A 12,637-nucleotide genomic window follows, 5' to 3' on the forward strand; every position below is an offset into this window, starting at 1 on the left:
ATTGTCCCCAAGTCTGAGCCTTAACCCCTGTGTGTCACCCCTCCCCCCCCCATTGTCCCCAAATCTGGGCCTGTACCCCTCTTTGTCACCCTTGATTTATTCTTCCTGAACCCCTAAGTGTCACCATTGTCCCAATCTGAACCCCTCTGTCACCAATCTCACACTGACCCGAAATATAGGCCTGAACCCCACTGTCCCCAATATCTGGGCCTGAACCCTTCTATCACCCATCCCTTCTTGTCCCTGAACCCCCCTGTGTCCCCCCTCCCTAATTGTCCTGAAATGTAGGCCTCTGTCACCCCCTCCTCCATTGTTCCTGAACCCCCCCCCCCCCTGTCTTTATGCCACTATTGTCCCCAATTCTGAGCCTTAACCCCCCCATGTGTCACCCCTCCCCCATAGTCCCAAAATCTGGGCCCTTAACCCTCTCTGTCACCATTGTTCCTGACACCCCCCCCCCCCCATTACCATGCTGCTGTTGTACCAAAATCTGACCCCCCCCCCCTCTCCCCGATTGACTAAAATCCTTAAAAGTCACCCCCTCCTTTTATAGTTCCCAAATCTTGTCCCATACCCCTATGTGTCACCCGCTTTCCATTGTCCTATAATCTAGATCTGACCCCATCACCCATCACCCGGACCTAAACCCCTATGTGTCGCCCCCCCCCCTCCCCCATTGACCAAAATCTGGACCTAAATCCTTAAATGTCACCCCCCCTCCCCCATCATCCCATCATCTGGACCTGAACCCCTATGTGTTGCCCCCTCCCCCATCATCTGGACCTGAACCCCTATGTGTTGCCCCCTCCCCCATCATCTGGACCTGAACCCCTATGTGTTGCCCCCTCCCCCATCATCTGGACCTGAACCCCTATGTGTTGCCCCCTCCCCCATCATCTGGACCTGAACCCCTATGTGTTGCCCCCTCCCCCATCATCTGGACCTGAATCCCTTTGTGTCGCCCCCTCCCCCATCATCTGGACCTGAATCCCTTTGTGTCACCCCTTCCCCCATCATCTGGACCTGAACCCCTATGTGTTGCCCCCTCCCCCATCATGTGGACCTGAACCCCTATGTGTTGCCCCCTCCCCCATCGTGTGGACCTGAACCCCTATGTGTTGCCCCCTCCCCCATCATGTGGACCTGAACCCCTATGTGTTGCCCCCTCCCCCATCATGTGGACCTGAACCCCTATGTGTCACCCCCCCCCCCCCCCCATCATCTGGACCTGAACCCCTATGTGTTGCCCCCTCCCCCATCATCCCATAATCCGGACCTGAACCCCTATGTGTTGCCCCCTCCCCCATCATCCCATAATCCAGACCTCAATTCCTATTTGTTGCTCCCTCCCCCATTGATTAAAATCTGGACCTAAATGTCACCCCTCCTCCATAGTCTCCAAATCTCGTCCCATACCCCTATGTGTCAAGACTTCCCCATTGTCCCAAAATCTTGACCTGAACCCTTGTGTCCCACCCCCCCCACCCCCCAATTAACCCAAAATTCAGGCCTGAACCCTGCTGTTGCCCCCTCCTCCATTGTCCCTTAAACTGGGCCTTAATCCCTCTGTCACCCCCTCTCCCATTGTCCCTGTCTCTGGCTATGTTGTGTACAGGACAATAAATATATTGGCTGTGATTAGTGAACTCCTCTGATGGTTTTTGGCTGATCTGGAAATAATTCTGTTAGAATGGGGGGAGGGGGGGGTGATTTACTAAAGACAAATAGGCTGTAGACACTGCAAGTGCAGGTTCTCCAGAGATTAGTAAATGAGGTAAAGCTTCACTTTGCAAAGAAAAAAAAAAAAAAAATCAGCATTTTTGCTTGCACATGATTGGATGGTGGAAGTCAGCAGAGCTTCCCCTCAGTTACTAAGCTCTAAAAAATAAAAATAAATAAAAATCCTAATAAATGCACCAACATTCAATCCTACCAATGACATTGGAGCCGGCAGAGCGTTGGAAGTACGATCGGTGTGTTGTGTTGTGTGGGTGCAGTGGGGGGGCTCCTGCAGACTTTTCCCCCAGCCCCGGGTCCAGACAGAGGTAGGTACCACCTTCTATGGGGCTGGAGGAGGTAAATGACTACGAGTCTGGTGATGTCGTGACACTTGTACCGGTGTTCTGTCAAAATAACCAATTCATCAAGATCTCCAATCACGTCATTTTCGGTTACTGTAAACCGTCAGCTATTGGAGATTTTCCACGACTGTTTTGACACAACACCGGCAACCATATACACTCCGGTGCACGGTATTATGAGCGGATATTGTTAGTCCACTCCGATACTAACCAACAAAATGTCCGCCTTCGCGGCGGCGACAACTTTTTTTTTTTCTTTTTACCTGCTGTTATTTCAAAACAGCAAAGTCTTCGTGTACCGGCGTGTACACACTTGCTGGTGTTGTGTCAAAGCAGCAAGTCATCGAAATCTCCAATCAATGATGGTTTACAGTAACCGGAAGTGATGCGTTTGGAGATCTTGGTGAGTTGGCTATTTTGACAGAACACCGGAACAATCTGTATGTCCCTTTGCTGTGAATGACTTGGCTGTGCCGGCAGAGCCACACACAGAGCCACACGCCAACAGGGGTGAAGCACTCTGCTGTGGGGGAGGGGACTGTTTCATGTTTCACTGTCTGGGTGAAATGTGAAACGTGGTCACTAAGGTGGACTACACTTTTAAAGTGGAACTCCAGGAGATATCTATCTATCTCTAGCTATCTATCAGCATACTTACATTGGTCCAGCCTGGCTCGATTGAACTGTCCATATCTTTTATATCCAGAAGGCCTCTGGGGAAGACTGTGCTACTACAGTGAAGGTCCTGTGCCTGCTGACTATACGGGGGTGGGGGGGCACTCACTTGGCACTGCTGCAGTTTTCAGAACAGGAAGTGAGGGTAAATCTTTCACTGGATAACAGTAAAGGCCAGACGGGGGCTCTAATCTTACCCCATATGTCCAAAACTAGAAAAACACAAACATTTTGGATACTTTTACATTTTAAAGTGTAAGTTCACCTTTTCAGAAAAAAAAAAAATGAAAAGGTGAACTAACACCTTATAGCTTCTGGACCCCCCCATCCCCAGTCCCTGTTGTACTTACCTCCGTTTGTGGCAGTGACCACACAGCTGGTGCAGCGGTCCAGGAATCTGAAATCCCCACTCTTCTCCGTCTCTTCTTTCTGTAGGGCTTCCAGGACCGATCAGAGAGATTCTGATTGGTCAGCACCTGCACAGAGTATCGCTCTGATCTGTCCTAGAAGGCCCCTGCACAGAATAGAGTGGGGGATTTCAGATTCCTGGATCACTGCGTGGGCACTGACGGCTCACCCAACCCCCCCACCCCCCAACCCCCCACAGAGGTAAGTACAGCGGAGAGCAGGCAGGGAGAGAGTGTACAGTGTTCACCTTCATTTTTTTCTGAAAATGTTTACTAACCCTTTAACCTCCTGTCAATTGCTCACAGTAAGGCTGCTTTCACACTGCAGCGGTGTTTTAGCGGCGCTTTTCGGACGCTAGCGGGGTGGTTTTTACCTTTTAAAAAAAAAAAGGTGGGTAAAAATCCAGTTTTGCGGTGCTTTTCAGGCGCCTTTGAAAGCACTGCACATTCATTGCAATGGGCAGGGTGTTTTGGGAGCGCTATTTACAGCGCTCCCGACCCGCCCCAAAGATGCTGCTTGCAGGACTTTTCGTAACGTCCCGAAAGCGCACCGCCCAAGTGTGAAAAGACACACTGCAATGAATGGGAGGCGCTTTTCAGAGACTATTTCAAGCCTAAAAAACCCGCCTCAGTGTGAAAGGGGTCTAAATATGCTACGAGCGGGTGGCAGGTGCGTCTGGGTTTGGGGCACACATGCCGACCTGTGCTGTGATTGGATACAGCACAAGTTTGGTAGCATATTTCAACCAATGATTTCAGCTGAATCCAGCTGATTGGCTGCGTCCAATCACACACAGAGTTCTGTGTTTACAAATACACAGAACTCTGTGTACAGTGAACAGCAATCTGACTGTTCTCCCTGAAAAGCAGCACACATTACACCTTGTTAGGCACGCAGTTAAACCCTTGATTGCCCCAAGATGTTAAAGTGGAGGTCTGTGCCAACCCCCCCCCCAAAAAAAATTAAAAGCCAGCAGCTACTTGCTTTTAATAATTGGACACTTACCTGTCCTGGAGTCCAGCAATGTCGGCACCACAGCTGATGTTTCCATCAGCTGTCGGGTGCTGCCGCTGCCTTACAGCTTCACGCCGGGAACCCTACTGCGCATGCGCGAGGCCCCGCTCCACTCTCCTGCTGGCCTGGCAACAGGGGGAAGAGAAGGGAGCCCCGTGGTGACGTCACGGGCTCCCGGAAGTGGGAACAGGATACCTGTCAGAGACAAAGAAAAGTGCCAATTGTGGCACCGGAGGGGGAGAGGAGACAAATGAGTGTAAGATCCACTTTTTGGTGGAACTTCAGTAATTTTTTTCAACTTTCCATCTATTAAATCTTCTGCCCTTGTTTAACTTTGGATAGTAAAACATTTTTTTTTTCTGCCAGTAAATACCTTATTATTATACAGGATTTATATAGTTTACGCAGCACTTTACAATTTGAAAGGGAGACAATACAGTTATAATACAATAAAATACAAGAGTATTAAGAGGGCCCTGCTCAGAAGAGCTTACAATCTAATAGGGTGGTACAAAAGGTTGTAACTGTGGGGAATGAGCTGATGGAAGTGGTAAAAGAGTTGGAGATGTGATAGGCTTCTCTGAAGAGATGAGTTTTTGGGGATCGGGGGGCACGGGCTGGGGGGGGGGGGGATATTATTAGCTCCGTTTTAGAAAGATTTTAGTTTAAGGAAGTGGTGCCACATCCATGCCGATATGTCAGTTAGTAATGCGAGAGGATGCGAGAGGAGACTGAAGGAGTGAGGTGAGGAGTAGATAGATTTGGGTGTCATCGGCGTATAAGTGGTATTGGAAGCTGTGGGCGGTTATCAAGTGACCAAGGAAGGAGGTGTAGATGGAGAAGAGAAGGGGTCCAAGAAAAGAGCCTTAGGGGACCCCCACTGAGTTGTAGGTGACGCTGAAGGAGTGCTGTGATAAATAGGCAGAGAACCAGGATAGAGCAGAATCTGGGAGGCCAAGGGAATGGTAGTGGTCAACAGTATCAACTGAGTGGGTGGTCAACAGTATCAAAGGCCGCAGAGAGGTCAAGTAGTAGGAGTATGGAGTAGTGGCTGTTGGTTTAGCAGTTAATAATTAGTTGGTGAGTTGGTGAGTTTTAGTAAGGGCAACTTTGGATCCGACTTCAAATCGCCCCTAGTTGCCTCAAGTCGCGCTAGATAAAAAAAATCAATGTAAGTGAATGGATCAGTCTTAATGTAAACTACTGCATTCGCTCCGACTTCAGAAAAGGTTCCTGTACTACTTCAATCCGACTTCTAGGTGACTTGTACCCATTGATTTCAACGGAAGTTGCCTCCAAGTCGGATCCCCTGTCTTAACTGAAGCAACTTTCCAGGAAGTAAAAATAGTTTTCTAGGCAAACCCCTCCCTCCTACAGAGCTGATTATTATGTGATTGGCCACTGGCAAAGTCCCCTGTCCTGGAGGCAACTTCAAGTTGCTTGTAAGTTGCCCCAAGTCGCGCTGTGATTCATACTCAAATTGTGTCCAAGTTGCCTCCCAAAGTCGCGCTGGAAGTCGTGTTGCCCCTGTGTGAATGGACCCTAAGGTAGTTTCGGTGGAGTGCTGCGAGCGAAAGCCAGACTGTAAGGGGTCAAGAAGGTTATTTTCACTGAGGTAGGAGCTAAGACAGTTGTAGACTAAGCGTTCTAGGAGGTTAATTGGAGCAATGAGATGGGTCTTAAGTTGTTCAGGTCGGTAGGGTCCAGTGAGGGCTTTTTAAGTATGGGAGTGATCTGTGCATGTTTTAGAGAGGAGGGGGGGGGGGTGCCACTAGAGAGGAAGAGATTGAAGATGTGGGTGAGGGAGCATAGGATAGAAGAAGAGGGGGCCTGTAGTAGTTGTGAGGGAACAGGATCCAAGGGACAATTGGTTAGGTGGTCATCTGAGAAGTTTTGTAACCTCTTCAGTAGTAGCCAATTCAAAGGAGGAGAGTGTTGAATGTGCTGCTAGGCAAGGTATGTTGGGTGGGGAAGACATACGCACAGTGGAGATGTCCTCACGAATTGCATCAATTTTGTCTTTGAAGTGATTGGCAATCTCTTGGGCAGTGAGTTAGTGGGTAGAGGGGGTGGGGGATGAAGCAGAGAGTTAAAGGTTTAGAAGAGCCGACGGGGGACTGGATGACAAGGAATTAATAAGAGAAACAAAGTAGGCTTGTTTGTCAGCATGGAGGCAGGAATTGTATTTTAGAAGGGCAGATTTGTATAGGTGAAGGGTGAAGTCTTGCAGGCATTTGGTTTTACACCACAGTCGTTCAAAAGCAGGGCAATGTCTCTTGAGATTTCTAGTGTTGTCGGTTTGCCAGAGTTGTAATGGTCGGGGCCTGATTCTGTGTGTGGTTAGAGGAGCAAGTGCATCTAGTGATGATGAGAGTGAACTATTGTAGACAGAGGTAGACAGGAGAGAGATTATGTCATATAGGTGGTCAGTAGCAATAACGAGAAGGGTTACAGCCCACTTCCTGTTCTCATTAGCCTAGGCTTATGATCTTTCTCTCTCTCTCATATGAGCTTGCCAGGGAGGGGGATGAGTCATAAGAGGGACAATGAGAGCTGGAGGTGTGTTTGTAAATCCAGGAAGTGAACAGGCAGCTGCTTTGCCCACAGTTAAAATAGATGCAGCCAGAGTCAGTGGGGGGAGATTTCTGCAGTATATTTGGCAAGTACACAATCACAGTATATATAAAATAATATGCAAAGTGCCTGGAGGGAAGCTTCAGATTGGCAAAGATGTTTTTATTACAAATTATGTGAGCAGACTGCAGTTCCTCTTTAACTCCTTCCCAGTCAATGTTATTAGTTCAGTATGATTGCTGTATTAGTGTCACTAGCAACTTTCGTGTCAGTGACCCTCCCCAGCCAGCGTCTGTTAGCGCCTGATTGCTTGACACCCTATCACAGTCACGCTATATATCGCTGATCACCACCATTATTAGTATTAAGTATATAGCTGCATAATTTCCTGCCAATGGCTACTGCTGCTCTCAGGAAAGCCTGTGGGAGCAGGGAGGTGGAAGAGAAGAACTGAAGGTGGGCACAGCACTGGGTGCCTACAGGACTCTGGTAAGTGTGCGAGGGGTGCTGTTATTGGAAGTTTTTTTTTTTTACCTTAATCCTGAGAATGTAATAAGGTAAAAAAAAAAAAAACTGTTGGTGACTCCGATGACAACAGGTGATTTTTCTACCTTTTATGCATGAAGGTAAAAGAAACTTCTGTGTGCAGCCGCCCGCCCCCCAATCCTTACATGAGCCCCATCATGTTACAGCGATGTGCACAAAAGTCTCGGCTCTCCTGGGACTCTCCCTCCTCATTGGCTGAGACAGCAGCAGGGGCCATTGGCTCTGAATGGACACGCAGAGAATTGGTTCAGAAGCAAGCCTGCTTGGGTGCCCCACAGCAAACTGCCTGCTGTGGGGGCACTCGGCAGGAGGGAGTAGCCAGGAACGCTACTGGTTTTAGCCAGGATTTGGGTTGCTGAGCGCTGAGCACCTGCACTCAACTTCTTTGGTCGACCATGGCGTGGCCTGTTCTGAGTAGAACCTGTTCTGTTAAACTGCTGTATGGTCTTGGCCACTGTGCTGCAGCTCAGTTTCAGGGTCTTGGCAATCTTCTTATAGCCTAGGCCATCTTTATGTAGAGCAATAACTCTTTTTTTCAGATCCTCAGAGAGTTCTTTGCCATGAGGTGCCATGTTGAACTTCCAGTGACCAGTATGAGAGAGTGAGAGCGATAACACCAAATTTAACAAACCTGCTCCCCATTCACACCTGAGACCTTGTAACACTAACGAGTCACATGACAGCGGGGAGGGAAAATGGCTAATTGGGCCCAATTTGGACATTTTCACTTAGGGGTGTACTCACTTTTGTTGGCAGCGGTTTAGACATTAATGGCTGTGTGTTGAGTTATTTTGAGGGGACAACAAATTTACACTGTTATACAAGCTGTACACTCACTACTTTACATTGTAGCAAAGTGTAATTTCTTCAGTGTTGTCACATGAAAAGATATAATAAAATATTTACAAAAATGTGAGGGGTGTACTCTTGTGAGATACTGTGTGTATGTGTGTAGATATAGATATATATATCTATATCATGACACATGCAGGCTGATGTCTGTTGTGTAGTGGCGGTATGATGTATTGTTACAACGTACAGTAAAACCTTGGTTTTGAGCGTTTTGCAAGACATGCAAAATGTTTTAATAAATTTTGCCTTAATATACAAACGATGTCTTGATATAAGAGTAGCGTCATGTCATAACTGGAGAGAGGAGCCTCTAAGTGTAGCAATATGGTTACATTTAATGAAGGTACAACATTTAGCAACTTATTGCTACACTTAGAGGTGCCTCTCTTCTCTTTTATACCCTGTAAAAAAATGCTTTGATATACAAGTGCTTTGGATTACAAGCATGTTTATGGAACGAATTATGCTCGCAAACCAAGGTTTTACTGTACTACTCCTTTTTTTTTTTTTTCTTACATTATTGAAGTGTCACAGAATCCCCCTTTAAGTCTATATACCACAGTGTGCTACGATGTGATGCGGTGACATGCAGTATAGCAGGGCTCGACAAATCCCATGGTAAATGGAAATTGCGTCCTGGTGCCTGGGATTTTGTAAGCCCATTCACTGTTGGCACCAGCCGTAGGAACAATATCACCCGGGACATGTAGTTTAGGGCAGCTTACTTGTCAGATGGAGGCATTCAGGCGGCTGTGCTGCCACCCGAATGCTTCTGCACGCAGCCCCTCTACCCTCGCTTTATGTATCCCAGGCTCTGCTTGCCCATGTCGGCCTGGGACGGGCGTTCTGTCAAAATCTCCAATTATGTCACTTCCGGTGCAGCCGAGTCACGATCAGCTGGCATGGCATCAACACTGCATGTGCAGATCATCAGAGGTCAATGAACATTGTAGAACACCGCCATCTTGGTACACCTAAAACATTTCTGATTCCCCATCCTATTGGTAAACTCGGGACCAGCTGATCTTCATCTATCATTCTATGAAAGGGTCTTTGCCGACAGACTGCCATGTTATAATAAAATTCCAGTGAGCTGCCGCTGTTTACCTGACTTTACCAATATGACGGGGAATCCGAAATGTTTTAGGCGTACTAACATGGCGGTGTTTCTGATTCCCCAACCTATTGCTAAACAGCGGCTGCTTACTGGCGTTTTATTATAGCATGGCGGCCTGTCAGCAAAGATCCTTTTTCATAGAACTATAGAGGAATAACAGCTGGTCCCGAGTTTACCAATAGGACGGGGAATCAGAAATGTTTTAGGTGTACCAACATGGTGGTGTTATATAATTTTCCTTGACCTTCGATCTGCGCATGCGCACTGTTGATGTCACGTCAGGTGATCATGACTCGGTCGCACCAGAAGTGACGTAATTGGGGATTTTGACGAGTTGGCTATTTTGACAGAATAGTGGGTGCTGCCGAGTAGCTTGTTGCTAACCCGGAAGTGACGTGTGTGACATCACTTCCGGGTCCCTGTTGACGGTTTTGAATTGCGTTACATTCAGTGGAGCACAGGGGAGACATGCAGGTTCTTTTTAAACCCTGGATGTCTCATTAAAGAGAACTTGTCACCAAAAAAAAAAAAAAAAAAATTGTAAAAATGTTTTATACCCAAGCACACATTGGGGCGCCTACGACATGAAAACATTAATTACGATACACATGTTGCCTATCGCTGCGCATGCCGGAATGAGAGCAATAATTCTAGCACCAGACCCAATTTGCAACGCTAAACTGATGACCTATAGGGGACATTTAATGCATCCCCTATGGAGAATATAGGTTACTGAAATTTGTCGCCTTTTCACAGGCTCACGCAAATTTTAGGTTAGACATGTGGAGCATCTCTTTACTCGGTGCAACCTCGTCTTTCATATTTTATCAAAAATTTGGGTAATTTATTGTGTTATAATTGGAAAGCTGCAATATGTTTGCTTTTGGGTTTAATAGCGCTTTAAGAGGATTTAACAGTCTCCTGCTCTATCCAAAACCCTCAAAGGTTTTGCCTAGAGATACTTTTAAAGTGATTTTAAACGATCAAATGATCAGATTCCCTCTGTTTGCTCCGTAAGAGCTGGGAGAGGAAAAGCGGCAGCATACTGAGCTTTCCAGTGAATGGCTGTACAAGAGGGTGTGTGCCAGGACATGTCTGATCGCTGGAGGAGAGCACACTGACTTCCCAGCATAGTCTAGAGAACTGACCACGGATGTTTTACATTTTTCTAATGGGTGTGTTTTCTAGCAGGAAGTTAAAAAAAAAAAAAAAATATATATATATATATATATATATATATATATATATATATATATATATATATATATATATATATATATATATATATATATATATATATATATATATTTGGTTTTGTGGTTGTTTTTTTTTTTTTTTTGTGCAAAAAATAAAAACCGCATAGGTGATCAAATACCACCAAAAGAAAGCTCTATTTGTGGGTAAAAAAAGGACATCACGCCTGCGCAGTTCTCAGTTAAAATACCGCAGTGCTGTATCACAAAAAATGGTCTGGTCATTAAGGGGGTAAATCCTTCCGTGGTTAAAAAATAAAGTCAGCAGCTACAAATACTGTAGCTGTTAACTTCTACCAAACAGGTACTTACCAGCATTGTCGGCTCTGTACGCGCTTAGTTCCATACCAGTTATGGAAGGCAAGATGGCAGATGGCTCTGTGGCTTTTTCCCTATGTTTTTTTGATTGGTGGTATATAATAGTGTTATGGGGATGATGGAATATACTGGTATGTATAAGGGTGCCCTTGCATCTAGATGTATACCCACTCATTGTTTGCATGTTAGATGACTGGCTCGGTAAATTGCCAGAAATTAGCAATGCCAATTTACTATTACTGCCAAGTTAAAGCAGAACTGAACTTATTTATTTTTGTTTTGTTTTTTTTAGCAAAGTACGTAGGCTGCCATCTAAGGCTTCATGTACACTGCTGCTGGTAAACTGATGTTTAGGGGCAGTTGGGCTTTTTTTTTTTTTTTTTTCAGCTGCCCCTGACATGTACACGTGGCAAAACGGACATTGGTTACTATCTGTTAAGGTACTAGCACATTATGTGACTTGGAGCCCTTTCACACCAAGCCGCCCCGGGCGTCAGCGGTAAAGCGGCGTCATTTTTAGTGCCGTTTTACCGGCGCTATTCGGCCGCTAGCGGGGCGGTTTTAACCCCCTGCTAGCGGCTGCAAAGGGGTTAAATCCACCCGCAAAACGCCGCCGGAGTGGTATCGCAGCGCTGCCCCATTGATTTCAATGAGTTCACCCCTCCAAAGAAGCTCCTGGCAAGACTTTTTCTGACGCCCTGCCAGTGCACCGCTCCTGTGTGAAAGCCCTCGGGCTTTCACACTGGAGTGCATGGAGCAGCTGTTTTAGGACGTTTTGCAGGCGCTATTTTTAACGATATAGCACCTGCAAAACACTCCAGTGTAAAAGGGGTCTAACCTGCAAACAAAGCCCTCCTCCTCCCCGCTGCAGGTCGGGTCCATCTTCGCCCGTCTTCCTTCCTAGGCCTAGAACTCCCGACTGTGTGACTGCATTGAGGCGTGTGACATCACTCCCGTGCAGGAGCCGCTTGTCACGGCACTGACTTCTGAAGAAACGGCATAGGAGGCCGTTCCTTCCGAGCGCAGTATACAGTAAATGCCTCCTAAAATTTAGGAGATATTTACAGTAACTATAGGTACAAAAGATACAGGAAAGTTTACAACCTTTTTAATGACACTCTCCGTTTGAGACCACAAGCAACTCAGTTGTCAACGGTATGCCCTGAATGTAACAAAATTGAGAAATGATGGGTGTAGTTCTGCTTTAAGAATGTAGCATTATATTAAAGTCTCGGTTTATCCAGCTTTGGGTAGAGGAGCTGCTCTGGGAAAATGAACAATTGTAACTTGTCGCATTTAAAAAAAAAAAAAAAAAAAGTGAATGTTTTGTAAGTTCTGGGAGAACCAAACACCGACAGATCGAGCAGCCATTCACACACGAGGACCTCCCTCCTACTTATGTCTTTTTACCAGCTCTCTCCCTGGTCTCTATAGAATGTAATGTTCTCTTGTAACCTTCCTCAGTTATTGACCAGCACTGCAGAGTAAAGCGCACAGCTCTAAACGTGGCATTGATCTTTGCCTGTCTATCGAGCGTTGAAATTTTGTGTACACCTCTTTGTAAGTCACTTCAGCTCTCACACCTCTACACTGCCTCGGGATCGCAGCAAAGTTTATTTTTTTGAAATAAAATTTGTTCATGTTTAACTCCTTAACTTTTAGTCTTCATCAGCCCTAATTAACTATTTCTTCCCCTTTCTTCATTTAAAGGAGAAGTACAACCAAAGCTTGTTTAGGTGTACTACTCCTTTGGCTTATAGGAGTGCAGTTTGTTCTGCACACCTGTGACCCGTTTTCAG

The 12,637-nt window shown here is 46.3% G+C and overlaps 1 protein-coding gene across 3 annotated transcripts in view; it reads left to right on the plus strand.

Annotated features, from left to right (window-relative positions):
• Positions 1–12,637, plus strand: part of CARM1 (coactivator associated arginine methyltransferase 1) — a 59,550-nt gene that overhangs the window by 338 nt on the left and 46,575 nt on the right. The gene's annotated exons all lie outside the window — the stretch shown is intronic.

This window comes from Aquarana catesbeiana, linkage group LG03, assembly GCF_042186555.1.
Source record: "Aquarana catesbeiana isolate 2022-GZ linkage group LG03, ASM4218655v1, whole genome shotgun sequence".
NCBI lineage: Eukaryota > Metazoa > Chordata > Amphibia > Anura > Ranidae > Aquarana > Aquarana catesbeiana.